The sequence below is a fragment of the Myotis brandtii genome, unplaced genomic scaffold, assembly GCF_000412655.1.
Source record: "Myotis brandtii unplaced genomic scaffold, ASM41265v1 scaffold266, whole genome shotgun sequence".
NCBI classification, from domain to species: Eukaryota; Metazoa; Chordata; class Mammalia; order Chiroptera; family Vespertilionidae; genus Myotis; species Myotis brandtii.
In genome coordinates, this window is record NW_005360124.1 from 5,847,020 (window position 1) to 5,866,078 (window position 19,059).

General features: G+C 39.2%; 1 pseudogene; it reads right to left on the bottom strand.

Moving 5' to 3' along the window:
• Positions 1-16,664: 16,664 nt before the first annotated feature.
• On the bottom strand, positions 16,665-18,072 carry LOC102262274 (annotated as a pseudogene).
• Between the last annotated feature and the right edge of the window lie 987 nt (positions 18,073-19,059).

Below are 19,059 nucleotides of genomic sequence, written 5' to 3' on the forward strand. Positions count from 1 at the left end.
AAGAATAGATCCAGAGACAAATGGCAGGGGGGGAGGGGAGTTAGAGAGCAACCAAAGGATTTATGCATGCATATTAGCATAACCAATGGACACAGACATTGGGGCTTGCTTGAGGTGGGAATGGCTGGGGGGAGGCTGGGTCAAGCGGGAAAAAGGCGACACATGTAAAACTTTAGACAATAAAAAAATAAAAATAATAAAAGTAGGTGTCATGGTACTCAAATTGTCAGAGAGTGCCTTTCCTGTGGACCAGTGCAAATAAATATTTTCTTCGAAGGGGAATTAGTGTTAAGACTGTAAATTTATTGGTATCTTTAAACCATTTAAAATTTTGAGTTATTATATGATTTGTCTAAAGTTCAAACAAATATACTCTTCTAATATAATTGAGATGTGTGTTTGGTTTTGATTTCCAAACAAGCCCATATAAGAGATGTCTAAATTAAAATATTTTCAATAGAGTAAATATTAACATTATGAAGGTGTGTGTGTTTTTCAGATTTGGTTGGGAGACATTGGAGGGTGGTGTCAAGTCTCTAGATATCTCTATCTGTGCATGATCCTATCACTTCACTTCTTTCATTGCTAAACATTTAGAAATTTAGCGCTCTCACATTCTCTAATCTCACTCACTGTACCTTGGCAGTCTGGTTCCTAATTCCACTACTCAAAATATTAACTCAAATGTTTCTTACATATTTTGTTAAGGTAACACTAGCCACTATAACAAATAAACCCACGAATTTAGTGGTTAGAATAGAAGTTAAGAATTTTATTTTCTCCTCTAGCAAAAAACTGATAAGAATTCTATCTTGGAAAAAGTGGCCTCACAATAGTCAGCATCTAATCAGCAGAAATAGAACAAGGAAATATGGTAGTGATATACTTGGCCCAAATGTTGAGCTCACTTCTGTTATCATTTCATTGATAAAAACTACCCATATGTCAACACTTAAACACAAGGGGTGCTGGACAATGTACACTTTGAATAGGAAGCTGCTCCTCAGTATTTCTCTACATTACAGAATAAAACAGTATAAGAGCCAAATCTAAAACAACTGAGAACCAATAAGGAAGAAGCCAAAGTCAGAGAGACCCTCAAGAGGAAATACATAAGCTTACAACACATCAATTAGTTCATTAAAGCTCTTGGATCTGTAGTCACGTTCTACATGACCCCATGATATTCACTCTATTGCATTCTGTGTGTGTGTGTGTGTGTGTGTGTGTGTGTGTGTGTGTGTGTGTGTGTATACACCCAAGGGAGAAAAGAGGAAGGAATTTTACAAAGTCCTGACATTCCGATATCTTATCTTAATTTCTTCCAGCTCTCATTCCTTCTCAATGGCCCACAATCCATTAACAAGAAATCAGGTGTTTTTTTTTTCCAGTCTATGAATAAAGGAAATCAGAAAATATACTCCAAATCTACCTTTTCCTTAATTTCTTCAAATTCTTAGGTTCTTGGCACAATTCTTGATTTTCCTGATGCCAAATTGGTCATGGAGCATCTAGGTTATCTAAATATACTATCAGGGGTCTGATTTCTCACGTAAGGGGGATGAAGTCCAACTATTATATGGTGAGAAATTGTGATTTCTAACATATAACGAAAGGGGAGCCAGACTCAATGCCCATCTGACTTTTTTCTAATTCTGTAGGAGAAATATCAGTCTCCACAAATCAAATTTGTTCATACAAAAGACAGCAGCAGAACAATCAATAAAGGCTTTTATAATTATGGCTTCATATCTGAATGCAAGTTACAAAAATAATACTTCATTGTATACAATTACTCTGTTTTTGATGTATGGTATGTTCTGCCCAGTCTGGGAGCACAGCTTTAGCTTCTCATATGCTTGTACTTTTTCAAGACTATAACCATCTATATAATAAAAGCCTAAGTGACTATTATGGTGGAACAACCAGAACGACTGGTCGTTATGATGAGCACTGACCATGCAGAAGCTTCCCCCTGGTGGTCATAGTGCTGCTCAGCCAGAAGCTGGGCTCATGGCTGGTGAGCACAGCAGCAGTGGTGGGAGCCTCTCCTGCTTCTGTGGCAGCGCTAAGGAACAGCGAGCCGAGCAGTAAGGAGCAGCGAGCAGGCAGGCAGTAAGGCGTGAGGGTTCCTGGACTGCGAGAGGGCATGGGCCAGGCTGAGGGACCCCCCTCCTCAGTGCATGAATTTTGTGCACCGGGCCTCTAGTCACATATAAAACATCAGAGCAGAAAACAAATGGAGCACTTCTGTGGTTTCCTCAATATGAGAAGTTAAATTTCCAGAACACACACAGGAGGGATAAGCCATCTTTCACCTTTTCCAGTACCAGAGGCAGCCTCAGAATTTATACAAATATGTAGTAGGAAAAATTTTGACTAAATATATTATCATATAAAATGAGTTAAACATACGCTTTGCCTTTGAATATATGGCTTAGTGTTTTTTAAGAAATATGTTTTTATTGCTTTTCAGAGAGAGGAAGGGAGAGGGAGGGAGAGATAGAAACATCAATGATGAGAGAGAATCTTTGATCAGCTGCCTCTACTGTGGATCGAGCCCGAAACCAAGGCATGTGCTTTGAATGGGAATTGAACCATGATCTCCTAGTTCATGGGCCTATGCTCAACCACTGAGCCACTTCAGCTGGGTTATAGCTTAGTGTTAAGAGGTGAATAATGTAAATATACATATACATATATATGTATACACACACACCTTGTAACTATAAATGCACACATACCCATTCATAACACTTTATATGATGTGATGGGTATTTTGATTATTTATAATTTGGAGTATTCCGATTTCTTTTATTCATAGACTGGAAAAAAACTTATTTCTTGTTAAATTATAGGTGAAATAAAATACACCTTTATTTCTATTAAGATGCATACCAATAACTAGTCTAGAGTTCATTAGGTCATTGTACATTGCTCCCTTTATCCAGTGGCTTAGACAGGTTGGCATAGGAGCATCACTCTCATTGTATTCCTTGTGAATGATGCGCTCCTCCTCCCTCCCCCACCCCCCAGTTGTGTAACACATCAGAATTGTGCACAGGGGCAGCACTGAGCACAGTGGTAAGATGGATGAAGAAAACTCCCTTCCTTTGTTGCTCTCATGATAGTTCATTTATTCCTGTGGCATCTATGATGTGGTCTCTGGACATTTACTCCAAACATTAGTGTTAAAAACATGCATTGGCCATATGCTAGATATTTAAAACTTCCTTTAAATGTTCTGATATTTTTTACCCAGTTTTCACCCAGAAATAATAATGCCTTCCATAAACACTATTGAGAGACTTGGATTGGACTAAATTTGTTAAGCCAAATAACCATGTTCAAGTTCTCAGTACCCATAGAATCTACTTCAGAGTTGAGATTATATACCCATTAGAAGGACAGGAGTATAAGTCAAGCAAAGAGAGAAACCTTGGGGTCATTTTCCTTGTAGATTTACCCTGGGAGAATACAATCCTTTGGGAATACATGGAGTATATAAATAGGCAAGTGGGAGGTGCCTTCTGATTAGTGTCTCTATTCCACAAGTAAGGTTTAGAATATCTCAATGTCAATGTGCCAGAACTGAGCTAGCTACTTTGACCTTTTTGCATTCTGTCTTCATCACTATCAAAGTATACAATAAAAATGTCTTGTGAGTCATGAACACACCCTTTGCCTTCTCAGATTGAAGGCTGCTTCCAATCTTGGATCACATCTTTCTCATCTTTGCGTGCCTCCAATATCCAGCCCATATCCCTTGTGAACAGTAAGTGCTCAATAAATGTTGGTTGCATTGAGGAGTGACCAAAAAGCAAAGTAAAGGTAATGGTGGTGATACAATAGCTATGTATGAGGCATTTTGTCCTTTGAAGGACTTAAAAATAACACGAAGAACCTGGGGATTTAGTAATACAATTGGGGCTGTATCTATGAGAGGGTTGTACACACAGAATCAAATCACATAGGCAAGTGGTAGCAGCAGCCTAGCGGGAAACAATAATCCAAGCTCTCCAGATGCAGAACAAATAAATTTGGAGAAATATGGTAATTGTTAATAACATGAAATTGACAGGAGAATGGGGAACCGCTTTGATATTTGATTACTACTTAGTCAATATTCAAGCTCATAAGAAAGTGAGCAGATGTTAGCCAAAGCAGATGTGAACATACATACAATAGAATAAAGACTAAAGGGATTTGGTTGCTTACTTGCAACATATATTTTATTTGATAGAAAAAACCCTTCAAACTTAATCCAATTAAAATGAGGCATATTTGGTTCATTTCTTTCAGTTTTTATCAAGTTCCCTCCAATAAAATTTACCAAATTTGATAGAGGCAGTTGACAAAACCTTTCACCATTTGTGAGCTCAGCTGTCCAAAATCACCCCTCTCTTCTTAGTCAGGGCCCAAGAAGGGACATAAGTGGGAATTTCTCATTTATCACAAGGAGGAATATCAAGACAAGCAAAATCAGAGAGCAAAAGTTTCAAGAACCTGAAGTCCAGAAACCAGAGGCTCAAACATCAGTATTTTTTTTTCAAGAATCCAGGTCATTCTACTGTATGCCATATATTGCTTAACAACAGGGATATGTTCTGAGAAATGTGTCATTAGATGATTTCATCGTGTATGAACATGTTGGACTTCACTTATATAAACCTACATGATCTAGCCTACTATACACACAGGCCATATGGTACAGCCTATTGCTCCTAGGCTACAAACTTGTAAAGCATGTTACTGTACTGAATACTATAGGAAATTGTAACACAATGGTATTTGTGTATCTAAACATATTCAAATATAGAAAAGGTACAGTAAAAATACAGTATAAAAGATTTAAAAAATGGTACACTTACCATGAATGGAGCTCACAGGACTGGAAGTTGCTCTGCTTGAGTCAGTGGGAGTGGTGAGTGAATGTGAAGGACATTACTGTACATCAAGCATGTCAAACTCGCAGCCTGCGGGCCGCATGCGGCCCATAATGAATATTTTTGCAGCCCAGCCAATATAATGGTATGTAAGACACATTTTAATAAAAATTTCGTAACTTAATTTTTACAATATCCTGTTATACATAATTATTAATAACGAACTACAACGTTCGCTAATGACTGATTACTATAATTGTGTTGCATTAATTTCCCTTCCACGCCTTACGTGCAGGCCACCATTTCTCACTAATACTAGCAGCGAATATTTTAGCAGCCAATTGCCATATCATTAGTCTTGGACTGACTTGTTTGGTGTGCGAAACAACAAATATTTCGCTTTCAGAGAACAAGAAAACTAGGTTTATTTGTGTTACGCCTATTAATTTGTGCAGTTATCCAGTGTCTGGTAAGTTAATGTTCAAGAAAAAATATTAATTTTTATTAAAATGTTCTATTATTTTATGTTAATGATTACTCATTTATTCAGCCATTTGTATTCAGCATGCCTCTATCGAAATAAATCTACGTTTCTATGAAAATTGTAGCTTGTTTTTTTGCAGCCCACAGAAACTTAAACCTTGTTTATTTGGCCTTTGAGTTTGACATGCTTGCTGTACATGACTATAGGCTTTATAAACACTGTACACTTAGGTTACACTAAATTTATAAAAAATTATTTCTTCAATAATAAATTAACATTAGCGACTATCACTTTTTAATTATAAACTTTTTAATTTTTTTAACTTTCTGATCCTTTTGTTATAATACTACAACAGTCTTAAAAGCTTAGTAGACTTCTTACCTGTTTGACAGTATTTGACAGTAGTCGCTTCATGAGCCAAAAGTCACACCCATTGGGTGTTATTTTTCTTGACAGACTTTTTAATTTGCTGTATTTCTTTGTTTTTTCAACCCCTTACCTTTAAACTGAGTGATGATCACGTTGGGCCCATTAGCTTCTGTGAAGGGCTGACTTTTTGTTTTTCTAAGTTGTTTACTCAATTGAAATAATTTGCTGGTCACCACTTCAACCACTTACTAATAAATGTTTGAACACTAAGTGGGGCAGCCACACTCTTAATCATGGCTATCTCAACTTTAATTAAATTTTATTTCTCAAAGCATTTCTAAATTGTACCTTACTAGTTGTAATTGAGAATGAGTGCCTCCCATTCTATATACTGCCAAATTTATGAACACTCCCTAATCCCTTTCATTCATTCTTATAAATCAGGATATTCTTTTCTCAGGTTATCTCTTTGTGTAATATTTTATGAAATGTAGTCAACATCAATCTACACGCACTACTAATATTTAGTTTTCCAATGTATTTCCCGAGAGCCACACTTTCATTAGTTACATTCTCTGCCTTCCCTGCCATCAAAGACTTCACCAAATAACTGGCCATTGCAAAACATAAACTACCAGATTCTGATAATAGCTTTCACATCCACCCCTAAGACAATATTTTATGTTTTTGTTACGGCAGTATCCTAATTCAAGTTACCAAATTAACCACTTTAAGTGCTCAGTGGCTTAAAAACTAAGTAAAACAAGTTACTTCTCACTCACATTTTGTGTCCATCACAGGTCAGGCAGGTCCTCTGCTCTGTGTGGTCTTCACACTCGATAATAGGGCAGTCACCATGTAGGTTCCTATCAGTTTCTGTAGTGAAGGAAAATTACAGAGTTTCACACAACAGAAATCACACTCTCCAGTCTGAAAGTGAATTATGTTCGGATCATTCACAGCACATTGGTCAATATTAGCCACATGGTTCCACCTTCAGCAGGGCCAGGAAGCGTAATCTTCCCATTAGTTGAATAGCACTAGTGACTAACCACCCCCTACAATCTAATCTCCACACTACAGCCAAGTGAGTTTTTACATTATTCAGCTATGAAACTGCTCTGCTCAAAACCCTTCCATGGCTTCCCACCATTTTCAGTAAAAGAGTCAGTTCATGCAACGGCTTCCAGGCCCTCCATCATTTGGCCACCTACTATCCGTCCACCTCATCTCCCACTCTTTCTTCTCTCATTCTTCTCCAGCCACACAAGGTTCTTTGTTACTCCTTGACCTGTCAAGCTTCCAACTGATTCAGGCCTTGCACTGCTAGTCCTTTGGCCTGGAAGATTCTTTCCACAGATACATGGCTTACTCCTTTACTTGTTTCTCATGTCCACTCTCATGTCACCTTATCAGAGAACCCTTCCTTGACAACCCTATATAAAATGGCATCTCCTTCCACTGATGTTATTCTCTAACCTTCTCGCTCTGCTTCATTTTTCTTTAGTGCTGACTTCTACCTGACATAACAGTATATATGTGCTTATTATCTGTATTCCCCCAGAAAATAAAAGTGTCTTGAAAGACAGATTTTTGTCTGTTTTACTTACTATTAGATCTTATGAGCCTAATATAAGCCTATCACCTAGTAGATGCTCAATAAATACTTTATGAATGGATCAATAAACACTGTGGCGGTCCCAGGGCATCAAAGCATTGACTAAGACACAATATACTGGAAGTATCAGATTTTGGGAGGAAAAATAAGAAAAGGGGGAAAAAAGATAAACGGGAAGTTAACAAACACAAGTTTTTATTCTTGCCAATCTCTTCTGAAATTTGTCTGTGCTTATAAGATCAGTACTGATGAGGATGCGATATACTGACGAACACGTTTGAATCTAAATTTCTTCCCTGTCTTCATTTTCTTGTTGTAACTCTTGAACATCTATTGGTTTTAAAATACCATGCTTATAATATTAGCACTGAAAAAGTATGATATCCCTAAGTTGAAAACTAAGGAGGAAATCTGTAAACACATGGAAAATAAAGTGAATCAGGAAATGCTTTTGCCTTAAAGATCTACCATGAAACTTCTAACATAAAGTATAAGGGGATTTAGATGAAAAAGTCATCAATCTCTCTCACACACCAGGTGGTATTTTCCCCAATCAACAGAATGGGAAACTAAGTCATAGAGCAGTGTAATTAATTGCCTAGGTCACAGAAATTATGAGCAGCAGAAGTAAGACAACTACTAGTTTCTGACCTCTGGTTTACTTGTACTTTTTCTGCCCTATAGTGCCCATATATTAAGTCTCATGCTGTGCTATGCCAGCACAGCCTGGTTCGGTGAGCCTGAGAGGGGGCGGTGAAGGATTAAGAAAAGACAGACAAGAGAAGAAAAGCTGGGGCTGGGTGGGACACTGCCCTCTCTGATGGAGAGACAGCGCCACAGCCTGCAAGCCGAGTATTTATTTTACAGCCAGATTCCATGAGGCAAAGTAAGGGCGTGGTCAAGATGTTTACAACATTCTCGTGAGTTTCGAATCTACTCAATTACATGCTCCTGATCAAGCTGTGTTTACTTGCTGCACCTCAGGCAGCCTGTATCACTTAGCCATGTGGGACCATAGGTTCGGACCATAACCTGTCCAAACACTGTCGCCGCTCTCCACATCATTCTAAATACAGTTTGAGGCAGAATTAGGTAATTTGTCCCAGACAACAGAACTTGCATTTGAGAAAACCAAAATTGTACTCTAAAAATAATATATTAAAATATTTCACATAACAATAAATGTCAAATGCAAAAATATACACAGAATAGGAATTGGAAAATGTAAGTAAATAGTTTTATAACCTGCTTTTCCTAAGAGAGCAAAAATTACATCAATGTTATTTACTGTTCACCTTTCTTTCTCCTCCTGACAACAAGCTGAGTTTCTGCTAAGCCAAAAATTGACCTTAAATATATACCCAAATAAAGACTTAAAAACTGTCTAGTCTAGTGTTTCCTGACCAGTTTAAGTACAAACCTCACTCACATACTCTTTCAAAACACTCATTTTCAAAATTATTTCTATTTTTTTCTTAGTATCCAAGAATATGTAAATTTAGGTTAAAAATTTCAATTTGTACACCATGACCAAATGGGATTTATCCCAAGTAGGCAAGACTGGATTAACATTCAAAACTAAATTAATGTACTTCATCATATCAGCAGACTAAAACAAAAATCACATGGTCATATCAATAGATGCAGAAAAAAAATGACAAAATTCACCACATATTCATGATAAAAACACTCAGTAAACTAGGAACAGATGGGAACTTTCTCAACTTGATAAAGACTACAAATAACCTACAGTTGATATCATCCTATATAATAAAACCCTAATATGCAAAATGACCGAACGGCAGAATGACCGGTCGCTATGATGTGCACTGACCATCAGGGGGCAGACTCTTAACACAGGAGCTGACCCTGGTGGTCAGTGCGCTCCCACAGGGGGAGCACTGCTCAGTCAGAACCAGGTGGGCAGTAAAGATGCAAGAGGGATGTCTGCCTGCCAGCTTAGGCCTGCTCCCGGACTGTGAGAGGGCGCAGGCCGGGCTGAAGGACCCACCACCCCAGTGCACGAAGTTTGTGCACTGGGCCTCTAGTATTTAATAATGAGAAACTCAAAACTTTCCCACTAAAATAAGGTAGAGCCCTAACTGGTTTGGCTCAGTGGATAGAGCATCGGCCTGCGGACTCAAGGGTCCCAGGTTCGATTCCGGTCAAGGGCATGTACCTTGGTTGCAGGCACAACCCCAGTAGGGGGTGTGCAAGAGGCAGCTGATCGATGTTTCTCTCTCATTGATGTTTCTAACTCTCTATCCCTCTCCCTTCCTCTCTGTAAAAAATCAATAAAATATATTTTAAAAAAATAATAAAATAAGGTAGAAATCAAGAATGTTCCATCCCACACCTCCTTTTCAACGTGATACTAGTTGCTCTTGCATTACGGCAAGAAAAAGGAATAGAAGATATACAGAGTGGGAAGGTAGACATAAAAACTGATTCAAAAGTTACTATGGAGAGCCCTAGCTTGTTTGGCTCAGTGGATAGAGCTTCAGTCTGCAGATTGATGGGCCCCAGGTTCAGTTCTGGCCAAGGGCACATGCCTAGGTTACAGACTCGATCCCCAGCAGTGGGTGTGCAGGAGGCAGCCAATTAATGATTATCTCTCATCATTGATGTTTCTATCTCTCTATCCCTCTCCCTTCCTCTCTGAAATCAATAAAAATATATATATTTTTAAAAAGTTACTATGGAGAGGAAAATGATCCAGAATTACCAACATAATATTGAAGGAGGAGAAGAAAGTTAGAGGACTGACACTACCTGACTTCAAGACACTATAAAGCTATAGTAACCAAGACAAAGTGGTATGCAAAAGAATAGACAGGTCAGTGGAACAGATTAGAGAGCCTCGACATTGAACCCCATAAATCTTTCATAAAGTAGCAAAGGCAATACAATGGAGCAAAGATAGTTTTTTCAACAAATGGTACTGGAATCTAGACATAGATCTTTCACCCTTCATGAAAATTAACTAAAAATGGATCATAGATTTAAACATAAAACTATAAAACTCCAAAATGCAGCACAAGAGTAAACCTAGATGATCGTGTGTATGTCGGTGCCTTTTCTGACATAACATCAAAGACACAATACATGAAAAAAGAATTAATAACATGGACTTCCTTCAAATTTAAAAATTCTGTTCTGTAAAAGACAATATCAAGAGAATTAGAAGACAGTCACAGTTTGGAAGAAAATATTTGCAAAAGACACATCTGACAAATAACTGTTATCCAAAATATACAAAGAACCTTTAAAACTCAACAATAAAAAACAAACAATCCAATTAAAAAATGGGCAAAAGATCTAAGTAGACACCTTATCAGAGAAGATACACAGATGGCAAATAAGCACATAAAAAGTTGCTCCACATTATATGTCAAAGGAAAATGCAAATTAAAACAATGAGATAACACTACACACACATAATATGGGCAAAATCTGGAACACTAACAACTCCAAATGCTGGAGAGCATGTGGAGCATGAACAACTCTAACACAGTACTGGTGGGAATGCAAAATGGTACAGGTGCTTTGGAAGTTAGTTTGGCGGTTTCTTGCAAAACTAAATATCCTCTTACCATATGATCCAGCAGTCATGGTACATGGTGTTTACCCAAAGAGATGAAAACTATGCCCATACAAAAACCTGTACATGAATGTTTATAGCAACTTTCTTCATAATTGCTAAAACTTGGGAGAAACGAAGATATTCTTCAAAAGGTGAATGGATAATTGTGATACATCCAGACAATAGCTATGAAGCCATGAGAAAGTATAAAGAAATCTTAAATGCATCTTACTAAGTGAAACCAGCCAATTTAAAAGGCGACATGCTGTATGATTCTAACTATATGACACTCTGGAAAAGACAAAACTATAGAGTCAGTAAAAATATCAGTGGTTGTCAGGTTGAGGGTGGGTTGAATAGGCAGAGTACATAGGATTCTTAAGGCAGTGAAAACTGGGTATAATAGCATAATGATGGATATATATTATTATACATTTGTCCAAACTCACAGGATGTAGAACACCAAAAGTATAACCTAAGGTAAAACTATGAACTTTGGGTGAATATGGTGTGTCAATTTAAGTTCATCCATGGTAAACATTTTTAAAAAGTAACATTCTGGTGAATAATGTTGACAATCAAGGAAGCTATGCATGTGTAGGCACAAGTGCATATGGGAAATCTCTGTACATTCCTCTTGATTTTGTTGTAAGGCTCAAACAGCTCTAACATATAACCTTTAAAAGGAGTGATTCTATAAAAAATTCAATCTATAGATTAGTAAAAATTTTTTTACATAATATATTATTCAATACTATTATAAATAACAACAGCAGCATACACAATGTTCAATGTGCACACAGAACATTCTCAAAGACTTTCCATATGTGAGGCTGGAAAAAATATATATGGATTGAAATGATGCAAAGTATGACCACAATGAAACTAAATAAGAATCAATAACAGAAATATTTGGACAACTCATAAATGCATGGAAATTAAACAATGGACTCCTAATTAACCAATAGGTCAAACAGAAATCACAAGAGTAATTAGAAAACACTCTGAGGTAAAAAAAAATTTAAAAAAGCATAACATGCTAAAACTCAAGGGATGTAGGTAAAGCAGTACTCAAGAGGTTACATGTACAGTGACCACAGGTTTTGAGCTAACGATAAACTAAAACAAGAATACCTCATTCAACTAATTGTTTCTTCAACATAGACATGGACAATCTCAAGCTGCCCTATTTAAACTTTTAATGACTTGAACCACTTTCTACATCCATCCCCTGAGCATTTTCAAACTGTTGATCTTGCAGATCATTTTGCAGATTAAAAAATCTGAGGTACAGAGAGAATGACTCTGTGCGTAATGTCACAGAGATGAATAGTGACAGAGCTAGTGTGTAAAGCCAGGCTCTGGGTGCCCTTTGCATCAAACCGTGCTTAAACCAGTCATATTTCACACATACACAGCTTCCAATTCATGATTTTTGTAATGTTATTAATGAAGTAGAATAGCATTAATTAGCGATGTTTATTTTCACATCATACTCATAGATAAAACTGAAAGAACTCAAATTGGATATTACTCATGTTCAGATATGTAAGTTTAATAAGTCACCATAAGCCTGCTGTTTGTAGGATGTCATCATTTTCTTGACTTCAGAAATAGCTTCCCGTCAGTACAGCTCCTTGGGATGAATACTTGCTAAATTAATGATTGTATCCAGTGGTACTAATAAAATATATCCTGAAATCTGTCCAGTTGGTCTCTTGTGAAGTTATCTCTGGAGTTGATTATCCAGTATCATGCCTGCATAAAAACTGCAGCATAAAAATAGGTGTCTCCTTTCATTAGTAACCATAACAATTGTGTCTTAAGTAGGCATAGGAAATGCAATCCTAAAATCCATCTAGTTCCTTGCTCTTTTTTATAGAATATAGCTACTGACGCCTGCCATGCTGAGATTTAGCCTTCTTCTTTAGGAAGGCTCAAAGGACTTGTAATAAGCTTAGACCCTGTTCAAATCAAGAAAATGTTATTTTTTCACATGCATATGGGAAAGAGAGTAAGCTGAATCTTTGTGGAGGTTGGTGTCAGTCCTTCCAGAATAAGTCACCATGAGGCTCCTATTACTGCTTTTTTTGCACAAAAACCACAGATGTCTTCTCTCCAGGATATATATAAGGTCAAAAAAGTATTGATTTTTGTTCTGCCCATGAAAGAAAAACAGCTGCAGCTATTTCCCTCCCACAGTAAACAACTAGAAAATTGAAGAAAATACATTAAATAACTGTTTTTCAGAGATTGGACATAGGCAACTCAAGATAGCAATCCTTGAAAAAAGAAGACAATTAAGGTGAGCCCAACGGTTGTACCACCATAGCACAAAGAGGGGGAACCCAAAGGAACCCAGTAGTCTTGTTGAGTTGAGGAAAAAGAGGTGACTAGATTTTTGTGAGGCAGGACCTCAGAAAGGAGAAAACTGCAGAGAGAGCAAATCCTTTGAAGTTTTAGATGACTACTAATCTGTGAACAAGGGATAAAAAACTATCTGATGGCATGGTTAGAACAATGGAGCTGGACCAAGCATATTTGGCTTTTTCTGTCCAATTTTACCAGTTTGGGAAATTATTACATATTCCCTGGGGCAAAGTTAGTAAAAGATAGAGGAAGGTCGGGATCAATACATAGACTGAGCTCACTTCCCATGGAATGTGGCATCAGGACTGAGAAACAAGCATCACATACCTAGAGTATTTACCTTGTTACTAATCTTTATTAAATTATCTGACACCAAAGAAGATCATTGGCTAGACCAATTTTACATGTATGAATCATATATGTGTACAAATATATGCATAAATTTCATATACACTGACTGGCCAGATTATTATGACCACCTGACATTTATAGGCAAATCAGCCGTGCACTGCATCATATGGGATATGGAAGCCAAAGGCCTGTTCGAACACCTTTGCTGTCTGCAGTTACCAAGATAAAACGTCTCCAGTTCGCACAGGAACACAAGGATTGGACAGTCGAGCATTGGGAAAAAGTCATGTGGTCAAAAAAAGGCAGTGTTATGGTTTGGGGCATGTTTTCCTGGCATGATTTGGGCCCTTTAATTCGTGTGGAACAAAGTCTGAATAGCACAACATACCTAAGTATCGTTGCTGATCAAGCTCATCCTATCATGTCGATGGCGTATCCCAATGGAGATGGCTTCTTCCAACAAGACAATGCGCCATGCCACGGTGCTCCTATTGTGCAGGAGTGGTTTCAAGAACATGAGGGAGACTTTACCTTGCTTAGGTGGCCCCCACAATTACCAAATCTCAATCCAGTTGAGCATTTGTGGGACGAAGTTAAAAGAGCCATCAGGCAGCTGGTTCCACAACCATCAAATCTCACAGAACTGGACAGTGCTATTCATCAGGCATGGTGTCAGATTCCTCGCATCACCTTTCAACATCTCGTGGAGTCAATGCCAAGAAGAATCGCCGCAGTATTGAAGGCAAAAGGTGGCCCAATGAAGTACTGATGGGGTGGTCACAATAATCTGGCCACTCAGTGTATATAAATCACATGGGTTTAATGTTTAAATCTAGCTCTGTGTTCTACACAGATAACACGTTTCTTGATGAAAACAGTTCACTCAGCCCCATGGCACACTGGTATGCAGGCTCTGATCATCCTTCCATAGGAAGTCATAGTCAGGAACTTGTACCTACAATGATAGCATTTTGGCTACTTATCACCATGACCTTGATGACTGAGGCTATCTCCTTTTAAAGATATGATCAAACTGGAAGGTAGTTACACTGTGTAGTCTTCAGTGTGCCAGAACAAGAATATAGGCTAATGGCAGAGTTAGAGCTATAGCAATTAAGAAATGTCTAAATAATGTTATTATCTTTGTCCCAGCCAATGGAGAGGAATGACATAAAGCAAGGATATACACTTTAAAAATGTATAAATGGTGTAATGGAAAAACTTTTAGAAACAGGTGACTTATTTTTGAGTTGGTAATTATAACATTAGATTTTTCATCTTGTGCTTCTTTCAGAACTATCATTCCTCTAAAATTAATACTCTCAAATCTGTTCTCTCTTCTGTAACTTCAACCCCTGCTCCCTCACCATTTGGGAATTAAATTGTCTCTCAGGTTACCTACAAGCTTTTAGGTGCTCAACTGGATGTAAAAACACGTGTCTAGTTTTCCTGAAGCAAATATTTCTTTCCCACTTTTCTAACCCCTTGGAGATTAGTAAAATAACTCTACAACTCTGGGGGGAAATGATGTTCGCATTATAGTTTGGGTGTTTTCTTGAAGTGGTTAGCAAAATCTCAACTATGAATTAGTACTAGAATAATATTTTTTAAATTAAAGAGTCAAGATTAGAAGAGGATGTCATCTGTTTATCTAGTGTGGGTAATCATATGGGACAAGATTTATGTTAGTATCAATAGGATAACTTTTCTGTTTCTAATTATCTGAATTATTAGGGTAACTATTGTAAAGATGACTGACCAAGAATCACAGAGAAAAATCTCAAATACTATGATCACTCAATAAATAAGACTGGTGAAACTTAAATTTATATCAATTACAGAATTGTATATCAATATGAAACTTCAGTACGACTGTGAAAGTCACATCATGTTCAGCAGTTCCTAAATGGTCACAGCTTAACAAACTATTCAGGATGGGAGATGTTTTTTTGTGGGGGGACCCTTCTGTCTATCCTCTGTCTCAAGTTAAAACCTTCAACAACATCCCTGGCAGGTGTTAAGCAATAGAGAGACTACAGTCCACAGCTCTCAATCCATTGTTTTAAAAAGAGTGATAGAAAATTTTATCTTACCAACATCTAACCCCTTCTATTATCTAGTAACTGTCTTAGTTTTGTCTTCTGAGACAACAAAAAATAACTCAGCTCTTTCATTAATATAACTGGTGTCCTGTCTCTCTTCTTCCTATCTTCTTATCTTCTCCAAGCAAACACTCTTCATTTGCTTAGCTGCCCAGGAGACTCAAATGATGAAGTCATCATCAGCCTGATTGCTTTCTTAAAATCAATAAATATTTTCATATTTTATGTCTCTTGAAAAAAAACTTTTTTCCAATAATTTAGTTTCTCTGAAATTATTCCATTTCATCTTATCAGTTCAGTTTCTTTTCTCTAAGGTTCCAAGGTTTAAGTGAAGTAGACATCTGTTTATCTGGCATTACTTGCAAATTTTTCCCTTCATTTGGGGAATAACCATACCAATTTGACTTACATTGAAAATGCAACTCACTCAATACCATTCAGACTTTATAGACATAGACACAGACACAAAGACACAGACAAAGACATAGCCATAGACATAGTCACAGACACAAACACAAACACAGACATACACAGACACAGACAGATCTAGATATGTAAATCTAGATCTACATATAAATACACAGAGAGATCTTTATATATACACTAGAGGCCTGGCACTCGAAATATGTGCACCTGTGGGCCCCGCCCTCCAGTCCCCAATATTCATGTATTTTTGTATATGTGCATATGTATGCATATTTTGTGGGTGGTTTTTTTTGTTGTTGTTGTTAATCCTCACCTGAGGACATTTTTCATTGATTTTTAGAGTAGAAGGGAAGGTGAGAGACAGAGAAAGAAACATGGATGTGAGAAAGACACATCAATTGGTTGCCTCCTGCACATGCCCTGACCAGCTCTGGCCAAAACAGCACCGCTGACAGGGCCAACTGCTGGTGGCCTGCTAGGGTTCAGGCATTGAGCGTATGGCGATTTTCTGTTTCTGTTTCCACTTCTGGTAGACGTCCCACTTGTAGGAATTGCTGATATAGCGACCACTTTCTGTCTTGATCTTCTTCTTGTCCTCCTGTCCTGACTGTCCCACAAACCGCTTCTTCTTCTGGCCCCACTTGAGCTGCTGCCAGCCCCTGGTCAGGTTCTGGGCCTTATCCCCCATCAGGTCCAGGACAGCGCCAGCCACCTGCTGCTCAAAGGTGGCCCTGTCCCCACCAACACTCAGGCCAAGTTCACTGTTGAAGTCCTTGGGCTGATAGGGGACATAGAAATCCTGGTCCAGTGACCAGGCCTCCTTCTTCTGCCTCTTGGCTCCCCGTTCAGGTCCTGGCTGCTGCCATTTATGGTCCATGACCTCTGTGAAGACGTCCTCCACTCTCTCTCCCTCCTCCTCCTCCTCCTCCTCCTCCTTCTCCTCCTCCTTTCCCAGGCTGTTCCACCTGCCTTGCTGGGCAGCTCAGGGATGGGCCAGCCAGGGCCTCCTGCCTTTCCTGACGACCCTGTTGGAAGCTGGTGATGGCCTTGCAGTCCTTCTGCCATTTGGCCCACATCACCTGGCTGCTCAGGTCCCAGCTGGAGGCGTGGATCTCAAAGATAGTCGCCCGGGATCGGTACTACTTGATGCTGTCCACCAGCCTCAGCTACTGCAGCTCCTCCTCCTCGAAGCTCGAGCTGAAGAGGGGGTGCAGACCTAGCCCCATGAGGTCCAGCTCCTTGGCCCCTTTGATGGACTCTGGTGAGGGCACCGGCCATGAGCGCAGTACTGCTGCTGGGCGTTGTTGGCCACGCGGCCCAGGCCCCACAGCTCCAGCGATGTCTCCAGGGTGTTCCCCAGGCCATAGTCCTCATCATCCACTATGCTCTGTGGCACCCGGCCCAGCACACTGTCCACGCCTGCCTACGGCACCTGAGGGCTCCTTGTGGGAGCGGGTGAGGGTGATGGCATGGCCCAGGAATAGGTACAGGTTCAGCAGGTAGGGGACCTCATCTGGGGCCACCAAGGAGTAGGCTGTGCCACTTTGGCCAACCCAGGCAACACAACCCACACAGTGCAGGAAGAGCTTGCCCTTGGATGGGAAGCTGAAGTTGATGACATTGTACAGCAGCAGGATGTCCAGGCCCCAGGCTGCCAGGTCAGTCACCATGAGGGTGGAGCACTTGTCGTGGGTGAACTTGGCCAGGTTGATCTTGCAGGCTGTCTGGTTCAGGGCTCTGTAGATGTGGGTTCAGCTCACCTGCTGCGGTGGCCTCACCCCCAGAGGAGGTAGACACTCAACGCCTGAGCCAGGGATGGGGGGGCAGGTCCAGATCAGTGGTTGGCCACTGCAGTGTGTGTCATAGCAACCAGTCCCAGTCATTTCCCTGTTTGGTCAATTTGCATATTAGCCTTTTATTATATAGGATATCCTTTTATATAGCTACTAGAAGCCCAGTACATGAATTCATGCACCAGTGGGGTCCCTGGGCCTGGCCTGTGGGATCAGGCCGAAACCGGCTCTCCAACATCCCCCAAGGGGTTCCGGATTGCTAGAGGACACAGGCCAGGCCAAGGGACCCCACTGGTACACAATCAGGGCTGGGGAGGGACGCAGGAGGTAGGCCAGCCGGGGAGGGACCGCGGGAGGGCTCCAGGGTGTGTCCGGCCCATCTTGCTCAGTCCCAATCAGCTGGACCCCAGCAGCAAGCTAACCTGATTGGAGTGTCTGCCCCTGGTAGTCATTACACATATAGCGACTAGTCGACCAGTCGACTGTCTGCGCCTTGGTGGTCAGTGCATAACATAGTGAGCAGTTGAGTGGCCTTAGCATATCATTAGCATATTACGCTTTGATTTGTTGAATGGACAACCGGACACTTAGCATATTAGACTTTTATTATATAGGATAGGTAAATATATATAGATGCAACATTTGACTTCTAACATACAGAACTAGATTTATCTTACTTTTTTATTTGTAAATTTATATCATTAATATATTATCATCAGTTCAAATTCATTCTCTTTTTATGCTTTATTTTATTTCCATTCCCCCCCTCAAAGGCTTTTTTTTTCATGCTTCTGCTCTAGATATACCTCCCACAAATTTTATTTCTTATGTATATACGTATCAGTGTATAATATCTAGCAATGCTTTGTATATGTTTTATTTATCTGCATAAATAGCATTGAGCTATACAGCCATTTAGTTTATTGTTAATAATATTTTGATCTATGCACATTAATCTATGTACAACTAGGTAATTTCTTTGAAATCCTGTGTACTAGGCCCTCATAAAAATATTTTGCACTTTGTTTTTCTATTTATTTATTTCTAGTTTGTTATCATCATTTTGCTACTCCAGGT